Consider the following 19,712-nt stretch of genomic DNA (forward strand, 5'->3'; position numbering starts at 1 on the left):
AGCTTTTCTAAGAAATTTCATGTTGTGTCATTTCTGAAAAAAGAGTTGTGATTTTGTGAGTTTTTCTACAAAATTATGATGTCGGTTCTATAAATATTATAGATTACTGAGGAAAAGAAGCACAATGTTTAAACTTCAATTCAACTAAGAATATTGGTTTAGTGATTTTAGTATTCCTGAGGTAGGAATGAAGATATTTAAGAAAGCATGTGTCAGAAAATATGGAAAATTATTACTGCCCAAGATAAGTAACATTTCAAAGACACATGTGGACAATGGAAATAGTCTCAGAAATCCATCTTAGTCTATCTACATAGAGTGTGACTATCAGATGTACAAATAATGCTAAGTTGAGGAAAAAATATATGGACTTCATCTTTGTAACACAAAGGTCATTAGTAAGATGACTATACTAATATAAAAATGTCCTGCCTTTTTTTTGGTCTGACAGGTAGGTATTAGCTCATTTGATTATCTATAATCTATCTTATAGACTGTAATGTATAAGGTAAATATTCGTATTCTTTGACCTAAAAGTAAGTATTCTCAGATTCTTCAGAAACTAAGCAGTACAAAATGAATACATACACTTCCAACAGATGCTATGCAGCATCACTCCATTTAAGAGACATACAAGTCAACAATTCCCTGGAACTCATGCCTATCCACTTGATATTCAATCCGTTGGGTTACATGGATATAAACTCCCTCATATTAAGTAATTTTCTCTTCACTTAGAGCTTTCTGTAATTTCCTTAAGTATTGGAAATGATACTCAGTGTAGGCATCCCCCTAAATGGCTTTGGGACCTGTCAGTTACCCTCAGCCTGATTTTTATAATCTACAGAGACAATTTTACTGATGTGGCCACTGAACATGTCACAGCTTCTTGGAATAACAGATGAAGAAATGCATGAAAGGTGGACACCAAAAGTGGATGAGCAGCCCTGAAAAGGACTCAGCAAGCCATCATACCATAGGTGCTAGTCCTCTTTGAACACCCCATACAAACCTTTTTTTTTAATAAAAGAAAATATCTAAGGTTGTATACACTATAAAAAATGGAGAAGCCAATTTTCAAAATAACCTTTTCAATTCTAGAATTCATCTTTCTTGATAAATGTAGTCCACAGTTATGTAACCACGGTTTAAATGCTAGAGGTGATCTAACTGAAAAGTAGTTTGTAAAAGTGATAATAAAATGAACTAACAATAACCAAAAAATCCCATAATTTTAATGGGGATAGGAGAGTTCATCTAAATTGGGGCAAAGGGAAGCCACTTCTATTCTTGGGTAAAAATAAATTATAGACTGCTGAGTATCATGTAACATGAGAAATAATATTAAAACTGGAGAAGATGTGCTTATTAGAGGTAGAAAAACAGAAGCAATAAGAAAAAAATAATGTAGCTCCCTAGGAATTGGTAGGAATGGAAAATATATTAACACTAATGTGCTTTCTCAACAAGCAAAAGTCAGTCAATAATGGCTACTCTACATTAATTAAATTCTGAAAGCATAATGCAAGATTGATATAGCAGCATTTAGATTTTTTTCTTGGTTAAAAACAGCTTTTATAAGTGCACACTTTGGATGGATGGACTCTTCTTAGTTTCACATATGCCTTTCTTAAAATATTTCTTAAGAGTAAAGTGTTTTGACTCCCTACCCCCCCCAAATACAAAAGGGTTGAAAAATCCAGAGAAAGAACCTAGCCACACTATATTTCCAGCTGAAAAAGAATCTTTGATCTCCAAAAGCAAACATCATCAGACAAAACCAAAAGCATTCACCTAGAAGAGATGAGAATAAAATATGGAAGAAACAAATAGGCACTAATAGCTTAAGGCACCAAGTAAAAGCAAGGATGCTTATCTTAAAGTTAGAGAGGCTAAAAACTTCAATTAGTTACACTGAATGATAGAACAATTAAAAATATATATAAATTGTAAGATTAGAATGTTAGAAAAAATAGTAAAAAGTCCCCTAAAAAGACATTTCCCTTGGAATTTTAGGCAGACCTATATTTATAATGTTCTGAAGGTAGTATGAGTAGAAAAAGGAGGAGAGAAATGCTCCCAAAATTCACAAAGAGTTAATAATGGAAATATAATTCCAGTATCATGTAAATTCCCAGAAGGTTATGGTTATTTCCTTTTTCTCATTGTATCCCCATTCTCTAACAAATTATATTGTACATAATAGGGCCTTAATGAATGTGTGAAATTGAGTTGTTAAACCTGAACACAAGGAGGAGGCCACATGTTATATTGGATGGAATCCGGGTTTTGGAGTCAGGGAGATAGAGATTAAAATCCCATCTCTGATATTTAACATGTGATAGAGGGCAAGTCACTTAGACCCAATGGACATTGGACATTATTTTAGTCATCTGTAAAATGAAAGATTGACTTGATGACATTTAAGGTCATTCCCAGCTCTTAATCTAGGATCTTAGAATTCTGTGATCCAATTAGTACAAATTATAAAATGATTGTGCTTCTGTCTTGCAACCCTCAGATGAACTTGCTCAGTTAAAAATTCCTGATTCAAATCCTCCTGAACTTTTAAGGGGAATACCTGTCTATCTTGGCTCAGATTCAAATTTGCAGGAAAGCATGTACCCACATCCATATTCCATTTCCCAACCCCATATCCCACACAAGTAAGTAGGAACTAGTTCCAGTCAAGGAAACATTTACAGAGGGAAATAGAAATGTTGATAACTTGGTGCTAAAGAATGAAAAAAATGTGATTTTATACTCTGATATCACTGAAACATGAACAGTAGCACAAAAGCGTCTAAGAACTTCATTCTAATGTATCTTGAAGATCTTCATGTTAGAATGTCAGACCTATAAAAAGTTGTGGAACTCAGTTATTTCTTGATTCGTGCTTTAATATATCAGCACTTTTCTTTTATGACTCTCCTCCATGTATTGCTTTATATTATGGTTGTTTTATTTCCTACCCGATGAACATTATGAGTTTTAAATATCATGCTGTATAACATCTATTAAAATGAATAAAATTCACTTTTGCATTACTTCTTTAAAAGTGACAATTATCCCTCCATTTTTCCTATTAATAAATTGGCTTACATACTATAGAGATAAGAGCACTATTCCCTGATTTTACTTTTATGAGGTGTAGAGGAAATGTGGTATTATAATCCCTAATTTAAACATGAGGAAATTGGGGCATGCGGAGGTTAAGTGAATTGGACAGGATCACATAGCCTATAAGGACAGAGTTCATAATCAAGTCTTTGGCCTCCAAGATAATTGCTCTTTGCATGTGCCATACCATCCCTATAAATTCCTAAAAAATTATTAATTCTAAAATTTCTAAAGTATATAAACACAAAATTGCTACACTTACCAACTTATCTGTAGCACATTTGAAAAGATCAAAATATTTTAAATCTTTTCAAGATATTCAATTTCATAGAATGTTAATATTTAAGGGAAATTGGATATCAAGTTTTTTATTTCAGAAATACTCATTTTTTATCCAAAAGTCTATGTTTCAACACAAATTGATAATTTCCTTTTTCAGGTTTTAAATAGGAATTTTACACAATGAAATACAAGTTTAGAAGACATCTTTTTATTATTTGAAGTACATTGCTCTTACTTTAGAAGATTTGGAGGGTATACATTTAATTTGTAATGGTGATGATGGTGATGTTGGTGATAATGATATTAATTTGAATTTATAAAAAGTTTTAAGATTTGTTAAGTAAATCACATTTAATCCTTATCCCAGTCTTGGGAACATTTTCCCTTTCTATACCCGACAGAAATTTATTCATTTTTCTCTCATGACATTGTGTCTTTCCTAAATAATTATTTTTTCTTATTAAATATTTTTGTTAGTTTCTGGTTGTTTTTAATTTCATAACTATATTATACTATAGGTATTGTTATGCAGTTTTATGAATGATGAAATTGAGACTTAGGTGGATTATTTTAGTTAACCATGATTAACTGCCTAGTAAGTTAGGGAAATGGAATTTGAACTGGCTTAAAATCTATGGTACTCAGTACAACACACTGTCTTAGATTCTTACTCTCATACTGAATATCTACTACGATATATCTCCAATACTTTTTTGGTCTAATTTTACATTATTTCCCTACATTATTCTATGTTCATATGAAATTGGGCCATTCTCTTTTCATTATTCTTAATTTGCCTTCTCCTATATCCACACCCATTTTCATACCATCCACATGTCTGGAACTGACATGAACCTTCCCCTATCTGTATCTCTTCCAGTCCTTCTTTTTATTAAGGCTTTATTTAGGTCTATACTATTTCCCTTGTTGAAATCTTTTCTGATATCCCTATTGCTTCTTCTGTGAAAAGTAATTTCTCCTTCTTCAAATTTCTCATAGCAATTTACCTGAACTTTTCTTTTGTATTTAACAAGTATCATAGGTACATGTATATGTATACATATAGTCATCACTCTAGATCAGGGGTTGGCAACCTTTTTGGCCGTGAGAGCCATGAACACCACATTTTTAAAAATGTAATTTCGTGAGAGCCGTACAGTGCTCACAGTGCGCGCTCCTGTTATAGCTCCTGAAAAAAAATTGACTTTATGGCTCCTGCAGAAAGAGTCATATCTGGCCCTCAAAAGAGACAGATATGGCTCAAGAGCCATACATTGCCGACCCCTGCTCTAGATGATAAATTCCATAAGAGAAAGATCTGCCCTATCAGTTTTTTTTTTTACCATGGATAGTTCCTTGCACATTAAAAAAAAATTACTGTGTTTAGTAAATTTTTTAACTGAATCAAAGGTCAGTAGGGTCAAATTCATACACTGATACTATATAATTTGAGAATCTAGAGAAATAAATTCAGATCAATTCATCATATAGCTCTTTGAAAAAATAAACACATACTTTTTCTATCTTGCTCTAAATCTTCACAATTTTAATATAGCAGTCTTATTCACAAGAAAGAACAAAAGTAATTCTTAAATGCTTGGAGATAAGTCATCCTATATTCTTTCAACCTAGGCTGCTTTTCAAAATCACTCCAGATAAACTGTGTCTTCAAACTGAAACAAAGCCTGCTGGAAAAAAAAATTCTAAGCATTTTTTTCATTTATTAAACCATAGATATACAACCCCAAATCTATCATCAATTCATTGGGATGAAAGGGCAATAATTAAAGTCTTATTTTCTTCCTTTCATTGAACATCATTTGACCTATGATAAAACAACTTCAATTCTCATCCATTATCTCTACATGAAGGTCTGTGCCAGCTTAAGAAAAAATATAAATCTCCATTTGTCAGATTCAAACTGCACCTGTCCCAATTGCTATGAGGACTCATAGCTCTTGTCCCTTAAAAAATTGCAAAATATTGTCAAGTCACACAACCTTCCTCCAACGTCCCAATGATCCTGTGCAATCAATAATATTTGTAACCTGTAAGTGCCCGGTTAAGTAGAACAGAAGGCAGGCACTCTCCTCGTTAACTACATTGAGCTGTGATAGTACAGCCTACTTACTCCCTTGTGTCGCCTATGATCAATTTTAATCTCCTGACCAAGAATAAAAGAATGCAGACTCCTGTTTCTGGATTCATCTTGAAAGGATGTTATAGATTTGTATGTCTGCAGTGGGAATGAAAGATTTAATTCAACTGGCATTCTAGGAAAGAATACATCTAAACGATCATTCCTTCTCATTACCCTCCCTGCTTCCTGGGTCCTCTATTGACAGAACTAAATACTGAAAAATACATGTGCAATGGGTTACAAAGCAAAGCTGTCTCTCTGAAAATGCTACCCACCTACTGCAATAAGTGTTACACAGTGATTTCTTTTAGGCCCACAGTCCTTAAGGTGGAATTAGAATTGCCTTTTAAAGAAACAACACATTTAGAACTAAAGAACATCATGTGCAGATCTGCCTCTTTAAGCAATTAAAAACAATTCAACATTTGCTAACACTCTTAAGAGCTGCTACCACAATAGATGCATTCAAGTTTCAAACATATAATCCGTTCACACTCCAAAATGACTTTGATTTGAGTAGAGAGAAAGGTATTCCCATTAATTCTTTAACAATCCACCTTCTTGTTATCTTTTAAGGGGGGAATAGCTATGATATTCCTATTCTGTAAGTAATGACCAAACAGAAAAAAATTCATTTTAACTAGTTGGAAAATAATTAATGACTTTGAAATTTGGAAATAAAACATGAATTGTATTATCTACACAATAAAAACTAAAATCCAGTAACTAAATTCTTTTTGTTTTGTTTTGTTTTGCATTACAAGGGCAAGATCTACTTATTTCAGGTTCCAGAGACAAACAAGACTAGAGGAAATCTCTAACAGTATTCACACAGAGATACATGTTTATCTTTGAAGAAAGGGTCTGTTTTGTTTATAATACCTTGCACCCGGGCATTTAAATAAATATGCTTTGAGAGTTGGAATGAATACACAGACAAGCCTATAAGTAATTATACTCTTATCTTTGTTCTTCAAACATTTTAGTCATGTTCAAGTCTTTGGGCTCCTGTTTTGAGATTTTTTTTTTACAGAGATAATGTGTTGGTCTGTCATTTCCTTCTCCAGATCATCTTACTGATGAGAAACTGAGGCAAACAAGCTCAATGGACTTGTGCAGGGTCACACAGCTGGTAAGTGTCTGAGATTGGATTTGAACTTAAATTTGAATTTGAATATTCCTGATTCTAAACCCAGTGTTCTATTCACTAAGCCACTTAGCTTCCAAGTATTTTCACAGACATGTCTTTAACCTTATATATGAAGGAAGTGCAGTTTGATTGGAGAACAAGATGTGTGAAAGAATGTGGAGATATTTGGTAGGTAGGAAGAAAAAAAAGAAAGGAAGGAAAAAAGGAAGGATGGATGGAAGGCATGAAAAAAAAACCCATGAATCTGTTAAATATCCACTATTTTCCAGGCATTGTACTAAACACTTAACAAATATCTCATTTTATCCTTGTAGTTCTAGGAGGGGTGTGTTGTTATTAGCTCCATTTTACAAGTGAGGAAATTGAGGCAGACAGTACTTGTAATTTGCATAGGGTCACACAGCTCTTAAGTGTATTTGGCTGAATTTGAACTAAAAAAGGTGAGTCTTCCTAACTCCAGGACTAGAGCTCTATCCACTCCAACACCTAGCTGCCCTTGTACATAGTATACATGTTTGCACATATTAAACTTATACACATATTATACATATATTAATGTGAACATATATACAGATAAAATATATGCATATGCATATGTACACTCCACAGTGGTCTCAAAGTCCCCAAATAGTTTTTTTTTAATGAGAATGTCAGTGAGTCAATAAGTATTTATTAAGTGCTGGCTATGTGCCAGGTCTGGAGCTAAGTGATAGGGATGAAGGAAAAGCAAACACACTGCCTCTGCCCTCACAGAATTCACATTGTAAAGGGAGAAAAAATATGGCGCCATAAATATATACATACAGGCATATTGTATATATTATATATTTACATCATTGCACAACATATATAAATATATTTAGGTAGACAGAGAAATGGATAGATAGGTAGGTAGGTAGGTAGATAGATAGATAGATAGATAGATAGATAGATAGATAGATGGATAAACAGACAGATAAATAGATAATTGCTGTTGTTCAATTGTTTCAGTCATATCCAACTCTTCACATCTCCATTTGGGGTTTTCTTGACAAAGAAACCAGAGTGATTTGTCATTTCCTTCTCCACCTCATTTTTTATATGAGGAAACAGGCCAACAGGGCTAAGTGACTTACCTAGGAATATACAATTAGTAAGTGTCTGAGGTCAGACTTGAACACAGGAGGATGAATCTCCCTGACTCCAGACTCTGATATTATATTCAGTGTGCCACCTAGCTGTGTGCACTATCTCTCTCTCTCTCTCTCTCTCTCTCTCTCTCTCTATCTCCATCCATCTATCCATCCATCTACCCATTCATTCATCCATCATCTATCTATCTATTTATCCATCCATCAATCCATCCATCCATCTATCCCTCTATCTATCTGATATATGTATGTGTGTATATGTATATATACATATGTGTGCATATAAATGCAAACATATATTATATATACAGGGTATTTGAGGTAATCTTGGAGGAGAAGGCACTAACAGCTGGACCAGAAAAGGCCTGCAGCAGATGGCAGAATCTGTGCTGAGTCTTAAAGGAAGCTAGGGAAGCAGCAGTGGGGAAGAATAGTATTCCCTGTATGAGAGAGATAGTACAAAACAGAAATGGAAAATGGAGTTTTTACTTGTTAGAACTTATAAAGAGCTTTAGATGAATTGCCATCATGTCTATTATAGATCATAACTTTAGAGATAAGTACCCTACTCTCTCTTCCTTTTTCTTCCATAGTGTATTCTTTTTTTTGTTCTTCTCTATTCCTTTTTTCTTTTAAGACCATCAAAACATAACAAAATTGATCTCCAGCTTTCTTATTATTGGATTCCCTCTAGGACTCCTGATATCATTAGAGTTCTGAGGAGACACTTGTTTTATCTTCTTTGTGTTGGAAAGGTGAAAAAGTAATCCTTATTAAATACATTCCCATTGCTCACTTGATTTGATATTTTTATGTTTCTCTTGACTCCTATGTGTATTTTTAAAATATTTAATTTAAATTTAAGTCTTTAAGTCAATATAATTTTTAAAAATCATTTTCTGACATTTTGCAATCCATGTTCTCTTTCTCCTACCCACTCCTCCTCCATCCCAAGACAGAAGGTAGTATCATATAGGTTGTACATGTGTTATCATACAATATATTTCCATGTTCATCAGGTTGGAAAGAACAGACATATTGTTTACATCATGGAGGAAATAAAGTGAAAATACATGGAGGAAATAAAGTGAAGAATGGTAATCTTAGATCTGCATTCAGATGCCATCATTTCCTTTCATGGCAATGGATTGGTTCTTTCTATGGCAGTGAATATGTATATGTATGTATATATTATGTATATATCAAATATTCTACTAAGCTCTGGTCTTGTTATCAGGAATGTTTGAAGGTCCTATTTCAATAAAGGCCTATTCACATACACCCCTTCTCACTGCTTCCCCTCACATAGGATTATATTCATTTTGCTACGTTAGTCTTGACTGTAAGTCTAAGAACTTGATGTTTGGAGTAGCGCATTCCATTATTTTCTTTATAGTGGTATTTGGTAAAGCTTATATGATCTTGACTGTGGAAGTCCAAACACATACCCTTATGGATTACGTGGTGCTACAGTAACTTTAGAATATGATTTAGACCCCGATTCAAGATCAGATTTCTCTGAATAACAGAGAGCAGACCTAATTCTAAAAAAGGAACTAACAAGTAAAAAAAAATATTTTCCCTTGGTAATAGTTGGGGCATGAAAGTCAAGTTATGTCCATGTGCGTGTGTGTATGTGTGAATGTGATAAACCTGCTCTGAAATAAAGAGGAAAAGTATCAACAAAATTTAACGAGGAGGCACAAGAACCTATGAACATATGGCGCTATCATGATGGGTAGAGTGAGGAAAAGAGGCTGGAGAAAATACATAGAATCACATATACAAATATTCTCTCTCTCTTTCATATGAATGTGTGTATATTTATGCATGCAAATACACATATATGTATATATCTATTTATACATACACACAAAGACACATATACACCCAGAGAAGTATATCAGAGTATACTACTCTCCTAACCTGAAACTAAGCAGGGAAAAAAATTCCAATTATCCCTGGCTATGCAGCTGATGCTCATGCATCAGTTGACAACTGGATGATTCACTGATAGCTTTTGCTTCATATTTGCTTAAAGGAAATATTTAGGAACTATCTTATTTCTTGAGATTTATTATTGAAAACCACCTAGATATTAAATGATCTTCTGGGTAACAGCTTCATTAATGTTACCTTACTTTTAACTCAAAATTCTTTATCATATGATACTGTCTCTGTGAAGGTTCGTATGATAACGAAAACAAGAGGCATCTAATCAATAGACAGAAAATCAAGTTACATGGTCCCACTAGGTCACTCTAACGAGGATTAATCTCTGAAATGGTGATGCTTGCCTAAGCTATGGCTTTTAATCCTCTCACACCAGTGGGTCCCCAAATCCATGCTATTAGCACTAATGTAAAAAGAATTAGCACTTTGTACAAGGTTATCCACTCTCTTCAAATGAAGGGGTTAATGCTAAAATAAGCCTTTAAAGATGTAAATGATTTTCCCCATGTGGCTGGAAAACAGCACATGTGTTATTCATTTTAAAATTATTAACATATAAAAACATTATTATCTCCACAGTTAATATACACCTCGCTGACAACCTTTTGGTCCATGACAATTAAGGAAGGTGGCATCCTTAATGAAGTTATAAAACATATATCATTTATTAAGTAGCAAATTACATATTTAATTTTGACTGTAATGATTATGTGAAAAGGGTCTTCATAAATCCCAGGACAAATTATGTCATTGCAACATGGTTTGTGTTTTTTCCTCTGGGTGGTAAATACTACTTAAATTTATTTTCTATGAAATCCACTTATCTGAAGTACTCAGTTAGATACTCAGTTGAAGTAACCATTAGTTTTTTTTTCTTTTTAAGATTGTTTGAAATTTTTACTCAATTTATCTTTTAAAGCATAAAGCACTGACAAATATAGTAGTGGCATTTTGATTTCAGTTAAAAAATCTGATATTTTAATGATAAAAAATGAGCACCTATAAGAATACAAGAAGCATGGTTTTGGGGTCAGCATGTAGTCCACATTTGCTTATCAGTACACGTCAGTGTGTAGTTTTAATACTGAATACTTTACATGCAAATTTTTCCTTGAAGAATCAAAGAATACTCTATGTTGCAAATAAGTGGAGTGTCCTTGCTAAGGATAATAACTTATTTTTCTTATTATATAACAGTATATGTATACATTCATTGATATATTTGAGATTTCAGTGATTTAGTTAGTCCCATAAAGAGAGGTCATATGACCTGTTCACAACAAAATCAATCTGTCTTTGTCAGAAGTTGAATCCAGACCTTTCTGACTCCAAGGACTCATTTCTTCCTATCAGTGACTCTTAAATATCTCAGTATCTTCCTTCTTGACTCCATCCCTGGAGGATTTTTGCCCTGACCCTCCCTTTAATTATTGGAAGAGGTTTTGAATGACTTATATATTTGCCTTACTATCCAAAATGGTCATGATGAGTAAAAAAGGGTGAGAAATCATGACATCTTACAGAAACGGGGAAAAGACAACAGTTGAAAAGAGTAAGCCAAACCTGTGGTGTTTGTGTGGGTGGCGGGACATAAGAGAGGTAGCAGAAAGAAAGCTATGGTCATTGCCATGAGGACTAGGTGCTTGTGCTCATTAAAAAAGGAAAAAAAATTGGTATGCTATAGTCAAGCCATGCCGGAGAAAAAAGACACAAATTACACTGATGAAACAGGCTTGAAATGAGAGTCCATGAGTCTTCATTTCCTTTCTCCCTATCTTAATCTCCCTGGAAAGTGTAATAGATTGATTCCTTTACTCTGAACTCTGAGTTCATACTAGTTCTTAAAAATCTTATCTTTCTTTGTTTAAGGGTTTATTTGGTTAGAAATTTGTATAGTGTTAAATTCTTACATTGCTAATCTGGGTTCATTATGCATTTTGAAGATGGTGAAATAAGAAATGTTTCTGGTTGGGAGATTGGCAAATTTGAAGCTGCAAACATTCTTTTTTTCAGGTTCTCTGAGCCAAAGAATAGAAATAGATTCATTTTTTACAAAATCCAAAAGTAGAGAGAAAATATTTGTATCAAATTGTCCACGCAATGAGTCAGCACTAGCTGGGGGAGCAATTAATTATTTAAGATGGTCTGAGAATGAGTATTTTCCTTCTCATTATTGCCCAAGGCCTGGTGTAAAAAAAAAGTAGCCTCTCCCCCATAAATAGAAAGACTAAGGAAGTATCTTGAAGAAAAATCACAAATGGGAGGAGTAATCCAGCCTACACAAGAACTCTTGTTTCAGTTGTGTCAGATTCTTCATGATGCCATTTGGGGTTTTCTTGGCAAAGATACTGGGGTGGTTCACTATTTCTTTATCCAGCTCATCTTGTAGATGAGGAACTGAGTCAAATAAGAGTTAAGTGACTTGCCCAGTGTCACATAGCTAGTTAAGTATCTAAGACCAGATTTGCACTCAGGAAAGTGAATTTATCTGCTATACTCACTAGAGGCTCCCATCACAATAGTTATGGGAGCCCTGCCTGTATCCTCCAACTCAGCAATAATAGTATCATCATAACTGCTAGAGAAAAACATAGAATTGCACATACACACACACACACACATACACATATATATGTATATATATATGTATATACACATTCATAAAAATTATTTGACCAGTTGGGCAAAATGGGTAGAAAATTGACCTTGGAATCAATTAAAATTTTACTTTTAGTAGATACTAAAGTTATGACCTGGGCAATTCACCAAACTGCTTGCTCTCTGAAGCAACAAGATAATGACAAAAAAGAGGACAGGGACTACAAAATATTTTTAATAGACCAGAGTAAAAATAGAGGAAAGTAAAAAGTTTTAGAAATTTAATTTCAATTGACTAAACAATATAATAATGTAAAAGAGAGTCACAAGAATGGGTAAGAAAACAAAACTCCCAAATATGTTCTAAAAAAGTTAAAGAATAAAGACATACATAGAATAAAAATGAGAAACTGGAATAAAATTTGTTACATATATAAATCTGAAGAAAGCACAGAAGTTATAATCAGGATCCCAGATAAAGAAATAGTAAAGTCAAAGTAGCTGTAAAACAAAACAAATGAAAAATTTTAAAGCTATTAAAGATAGGGACAGGAATGTTTGGGAGGAGGGAAAAGGAACTTATTCTAGATGAATTTATAGGAGAATTCTCTTGAGTATTTAAAAAACAATTAATATCTCTATTATATGATATATTCTTAAAAATTAAGACAGAAAGAAATGTGTTAAATTGCTTTCATGAAACAAAGAAAATCCTAAAGTAGAATGGAGTAAAGAAAGTGAATCATATACTAATATTATTAAGGAATATTGATTCAAAAACTTTAAGGAAAATATCGGAGTAGCAAGGGAGAGACATAATAGAAAATTATTAAAGGAAAAATCATTGACTACAATCAAGTCCCAAGGATGGTTCAAATTAGGGAAAAGAATTTAAATAATCACATAAAAACAAAGGTAAAAGATGCAAACTATTATTAAATTGAAAGATCGAACATTCATTTATGTCAAAACTTTAAATATATAGATGTACAATGATTTTAAAGAATAGAAAATATTTTCCTATAACAAAAGCTAACATTTTAAACAATGATTAAAGAATAGATGTTTTTGCAGTAAATATGAAGAGTGAAGAAAAAATGCCACTTCTTCCCATTCTAATTCAAAATAGGTCAGAAAATTTCAATATGCAAGAGAAAGAAAGGAAAAGCTTGAAGGTAGGTAAATGCGAAGGAAGGGAAAAAGTACATATCAAGAGACTGTTATGTACCAGGCATTATGCTAAATGCCTTAAAAATATTATCTCATTTGATCCTAGCAACAGCATTTTGGAGTTTGTGCTATTGTTATCCCATTTTATAGGTGAAGAACTGAAAATACATTTAGAAAGCATATGAGACCACATTTAAACTCATATTTTTTTTGACTGATCTATTAGCTATTCCATTTTGCTGCCTAAAGGTAATAGGCAAAATTCTTTCTCAATGGCTGGTGATCTGACAACTTGTTTAAAAAATTCTAGAGAATCAGCTTAGAAATTAATTGAGATAAGAATAGAAGCTCCAAAATTTTATATTACTTCAAAGGATCAAGCAAATTTTTGCATTAATTGACATTCCTGGTCCTTCTGATGTTTTCAGTAAAATTGTAGGCCACAAATCATAATATAAATCAACAACATTTCTATATTTCAATAAAAAAATCAAGAGGCAATAATAGAAAGGGGAATCCCATTTAAAATGATTTAAAATGCATAAAATCTCTGAGTCAATGCAGCAATTCACTCAATATCTTTATAGATTAAATGCAGAAATGTTCCTCAAAACAAATTAAATAGCTGTAGGAACATTCAGCACTCATTGCTGAGCTGTCGATATAATAAAAAATTTAAGTACTACTAATGTTAACTTACACTTTAATTATATCAGTTAAACTAACAAAGACATGCTTCTCAGAGATAGAAAATAATAAAATTCATTTAAAGGAACAAAAGTTTTAGAACATAAAAGGAAATAACAGAAAAAATCAATATAGAGCAAAAATAGAACTTTCAGTTTTTGAGATACACTATTATCAAACAGTATTCTTCAAAACTATTTGGAACTGATTTAAAAAAACAGAAAAGTAAATCAACAGGGCAGACTAAACAAGGAAGGCTGAATTAATTGAACTTAAAAACACAGTGCTTGATAAACCTGAAAACATAAATTATCCAAGGAAATAAATGCTTTTTGAGAATAATTACTGGGGAAAAAAGGAAAGCATTCTGGTATAAGTAAAGTTTAAGTCAACAATTTATACCATATACCTTAATAAATTTTAAAAATGGATATATGATATGAATATACATGATCAAACCATTAGCAATTAAAAAAAAAGAATTGTATACCTTTCACAGGTATGGCCAGGAGGTAAATCAATAAAGTATAGAGGAGATTATTACAGATAAAATAGATATTTTCAATTTCACAAAAGTGGCTGGAAAAATAATTTTTGTTTCAATGTCCCTAGTAAGAATCAGTAAGAAATACAGGCAACTAATAGAAATATGAAACTAAAAAATCATTTCTCATTGAAGTAGTTAAAAGATATGAAAAAAATTATTGAAAGAATCACAAATGTAACAAATCTATGGAAGATTATCCAAATCAGGAATTATAAGAGCAATGCAAGTCAAAATAACCCCAAGGTTTGACCTCACAGTTAACAAATTGGCAAAAATGATAAAAGATTAGGATCAGGAAATGACTATTCAAGTTCAGGTATACAAATGCAATGGAATATTACTATATTGTAAAAAACATTGTCTTCTGGGGTGGAGCAGAAGGATGGAAGGAAGAATAAAAAGAATGAAAGATTTTTGGACATAGTTAATGTAAGAATTTGTTTCTCTTGGGTAATCATATTAAATATAATTTATTACACATTTATAACAAATATAATTTATCTTGTATGTATACAATATTGTACATAATATACAATCATATATACAATTTATGTTTTCATATATTTTAAAATATATAGTAAATAAAAAACAAAACAATGTATATGATTAATACAGAGATGCTTAGAAAAAGTTATCATGACATACCAGGAGTTAAAAGGGGCCTTATTGGCCATCTAGTCCAATCAGAGCTGGAATTTAAACACAAATCTTTTGATACCAATGCAAAACTCTTTCTACTATACTTGTTACAAAGTAATATATACAGATACAGGAAAAAATGACCACGATAATGTAAATTGAAACAACAAAGTCAAATATGAAAGCAAGAAATTATAATGGACAAACTTGGTCCAAAGAAAATAAATAACACAAAAATCCCTGCTTGTTTGCAGAGGTGAAGAACATTCAATGTGGTACACGATATAAGTACATATATAGAATATATGTATATATGTATTATACACATATACATATATAACATTGGACTATTTTAATATTTTGTTTAACTTTGCTAAACATTTTTTTTTTCTCTTGGTCTCAACTTCCTTATCTGCAAAATGGAAATAATAGTGGTGTGTCTTGGAGGTACTATGAAAGTCAAATGAGAAAATATATAAAGTGCTCTGTACACCCTTAAAGTGCCATATTAATACTGGTTGTTTGTTGAAGACAGTGCTGATAATAATAATGTAGGAACTATGGGAGCTAAGCCATAATAAGGACTTCAGATAGAATGCCATATCTTGTGCCTAGGCTACTAAATAAAAATACTTCATTATATATATATATATATATATATATATATATATGTATATATATATATATCTCACAATTATTTAGTTCATTCTTCTAAATCTTTTATTTGTCTAAATTTTTCTTTGTTTCCAGAGTTGCCAAGACCACCCCACATCATTCATCAGTAAGCAATGTTCAGACATTCCATAAAAAACTAGTTTGTCATGTAGAAAGCAGACTTGGTCTATTTTAGAGGCTACTATAGAGTTGTGAGTCATGAAACCCTGAAGTCTCAAAGAACTGAAAATGAATATTACCCAGGGGCCAAGAAAGAAGCTCATGGTAAATAAAAGAAGGTAGAAACATATTTCAAGGTACATATTGTTAAGACTCAGGGTGAAGATGGCATCAAAGAAATGGGTAAGTAAAAATCAAAATGGGTTAATTCCATGGAGACATTAAGGAATAACCAATCAGAAGTCTTTATGCTCCCCTGAAACACTGGATGTCAGGACAAAAATGAGGAAGGCTTCAAGCAACTAGGTTGAACTCCTCTTTTTTTTTTTTTTTTTTTTTTTAAACTTCTTACCTTTCATCTGAGAATCAATACTGTGTGTTAGTCCCTTGGCAGAAGAAGGGTAAGAGCTAGGTGATAGGAGTTAAGTGACATGCTCAGGGTCACATAGCTAGGAAGTATCTAAGGCCAAATTTGAACCCAATCTCATTTTTAGGGTTGGTTCTTAATCCACTGAGACACCTCAATGCAGTATGGGATAAACATTTTGTTCAAACTTTTAGTAGGACACAGATAAGACATACAAAGGATATTGGCACAAATGAATTCTGGCGTTGCAGAGAAGAAAATATAAATGGCAAAGAAATTAGAGATTTATTTGATTATGAGAAAATACTCATTTCCATTGTATAGTAATTTCTCCTATAATTTATATGATTATATATTAATTGCTGTTATAATTTTAATTATATATGTATATAAATATATATATGTATACACATATAGATACACATATATATGCATATATGTATGTACATATATTTACTCAATTATAGGTTCTGTGCCAGCTGGAACAATGTTTCATTTTCCCTATGGATTTAAATAGTTAAGAAAGTAGTATGAAACAAAGAGATACTCATTGAATACTACTGACTAACCAGCAATGACAGATTTTACTCTGATATACATTATATTAATGACTTTGGACAAGTCATTCAGACCTCAGTTCCTCAACTGTAAAATGAAGGTATAAGACAAAATGTCCAATGAGGTACTTTCAACTCTGGCTTTATAAGCCTATGATGCTCTGCTACAAGAGTCACATTCAACTTTTCTGTATCTTTTCTATTCCTTTTTTATTTTTATTTTTGTCACCCAAAGAGCAAGATACCTAATGGTAATGGATTCTGAAGGAAAGCAATTGCATTATAAGCTTCAAAATTGTTGTAATTCTAGTGTCATGAAGGGAGAATGTCTGATAAGATAAGGTTACAAAATCAATACTGATAAAAGGATTTGGAAAAAATAGATTAGGATTAGAGATAGAAGTAAAGATAGAGGTGTGATGCTGTACAACATAGAAGAGAGACATCCATGTAAATAATATTTAAGTTTTGTAAGTTACAGGAAAATTTTGACCAGTATTTATGAAGGCAATTATTTGAGTGGGAGTTTTCTACACTAATAAACATGTTCTGATGCCTGTTCAGAGAGATAGAGAGGCATCACGTTCTCCAACCATTTGTTAAACATCAGCTATGTTCAAGACACTGTGCTAAAAAGTTGGGGTAAAATTTAAAAAAAATACAGTATCAGAGGATTTTTAAGAGTTGGAAGTGTCCTGACTAGTTCTCTTGCCAAATTTAAACACGCACAATGAATGGTTATTCATCAGTGGATAGAGTAGGATGCTTAGAGGCTAGAAGACTTGATTTTAATTCTGACCTCAGACACTTACTGGCTGTTTGACCTTGGGCAAGTCACTTAAGCCTATTTCTTTTAGTTTCCTCTTCAGTAAAATGAGCTGAAGAAACTGGCAAACCACTCCATTATCTTTGTCCCAAAAGCCCAAATGGGGTTATGAAGAGTCAGGCAAGATTGAAAAAACTGAATAACAACAAAATAATAGTATCCTTCAAAACATAATTCATGACTGCATGAGTTAGTGCATGCTACTTTATGATAGTTTTGAATGTTAGGAAATTTTTTCCTGTCATCAAAACTAAATTGGGGGGGGGCAGCTGGGTAGCTCAGTGGATTGAAAGTCAGGACTAGAGATGGGAGGTCCTAGGTTCAAATCTGTCCTCAGACACTTCCCAGCTGTGAGACCCTGGGCAAGTCACTTGACCCCCATTGCCTACCCTTACCACTCTTCTGCCTAGGAGCCAATACACAGAAGTTAAGGGTTTAAAATTTAAAAAAAAATACATAAAAATAAAACTAAATTGGTACCTTTTCATTTTTCTATCCATTGTTTTTGGTTCTGCCCTCTGGGATGAAAAAAACAAGTCTACTACTTCATATATATGATATCTCTTCAGGTATCTGAAAATAGCTAACATCTTCATTTCCCACTGCTCCCTTTTCCTTCTTTTTAAAGGCTAAACATTCCCATTTCTTTTTAATCAGTCCTCATATAACATTGACTCAAGGCCTTTTATCATTATGATTGCTGTCCTCTAGACACTTTCCAGTTTTGCCATGTCATTCTTAAGTCATGTGCCCAGAACTGATTTAAACACCAATCATACTTGTCCTGGTTGCCGTAGCTCTCTATTTTTGTAGTTATTATATCTATATTTTTATTTTATTTGTTATAGTATATAATCGATATATAATCCTATTTATATATGCATATAAAATATATTTATATTATACATTTATATATAACCATATTATATAAATGCATTTTTATTTTATTTATTTATTTTATTTGTTATATATTTTATATAATTATATTTTATTATATTTTACATATTGTATACTTACATATAATTATAAACTCAATTTAGTTATCTTTTTTTGATTCATATTATGTGATTGACTCATATTTGACTTGCTTATTGCTAAAACTACTAATTATTTGTTGCTGTTGTTTTTTTCAGAATTCTTATAAACAATACTTCCCCCAAAATTGTACTTGTAAAGTTGAGCCACTGTATCTGTACAAAACTTTATAATGATCCCTATTAAATGTTATCTTCTGAACTTCAAATCAAAGGTCTAGGCTCATGAGATCTTCTTTGATCTTGATTTGATACTAAGGACTTGAACTATATTTCTCAGTTTTTAATTTTTATTTATCTGCATCTTTGATAAGCATGACACCTATGAATTTATCCAAGTCACCAAATAAAATTTAAAAACTATATCAGCATGTGTATGTAGGTATGCACTATACATATATAAACATGTATAATTAAAAACAAATTACAGATGCATATATATTACTATATGATATTGCTTAGTTATTTTCAGTTGTGTCATACTATTCTTGTCCTCATTTGGGGTTTTCTGGTTAAAGATACTGGAGCTGTTTGCCATTTCATTCTCCAGATCATTTTACCAATGAGAAAACTGAGCTGAAAAAACATTAAATGATTTGCCTAACTAGTAAGTGTCTGAGACCAGATTTGAACTCAGGAAGATAAGTCTGCCTGACATCAGAGCAGACACTCTCTACT

At 32.3% G+C, this 19,712-nt stretch overlaps 1 protein-coding gene across 1 annotated transcript in view; it reads right to left on the reverse strand.

Moving 5' to 3' along the window:
* Nucleotides 1–19,712, reverse strand: part of DPYD (dihydropyrimidine dehydrogenase) — a 974,103-nt gene that overhangs the window by 582,271 nt on the left and 372,120 nt on the right. The window lies entirely within an intron of this gene.

The sequence above is a fragment of the Gracilinanus agilis genome, chromosome 4, assembly GCF_016433145.1.
Source record: "Gracilinanus agilis isolate LMUSP501 chromosome 4, AgileGrace, whole genome shotgun sequence".
Lineage (NCBI taxonomy): Eukaryota > Metazoa > Chordata > Mammalia > Didelphimorphia > Didelphidae > Gracilinanus > Gracilinanus agilis.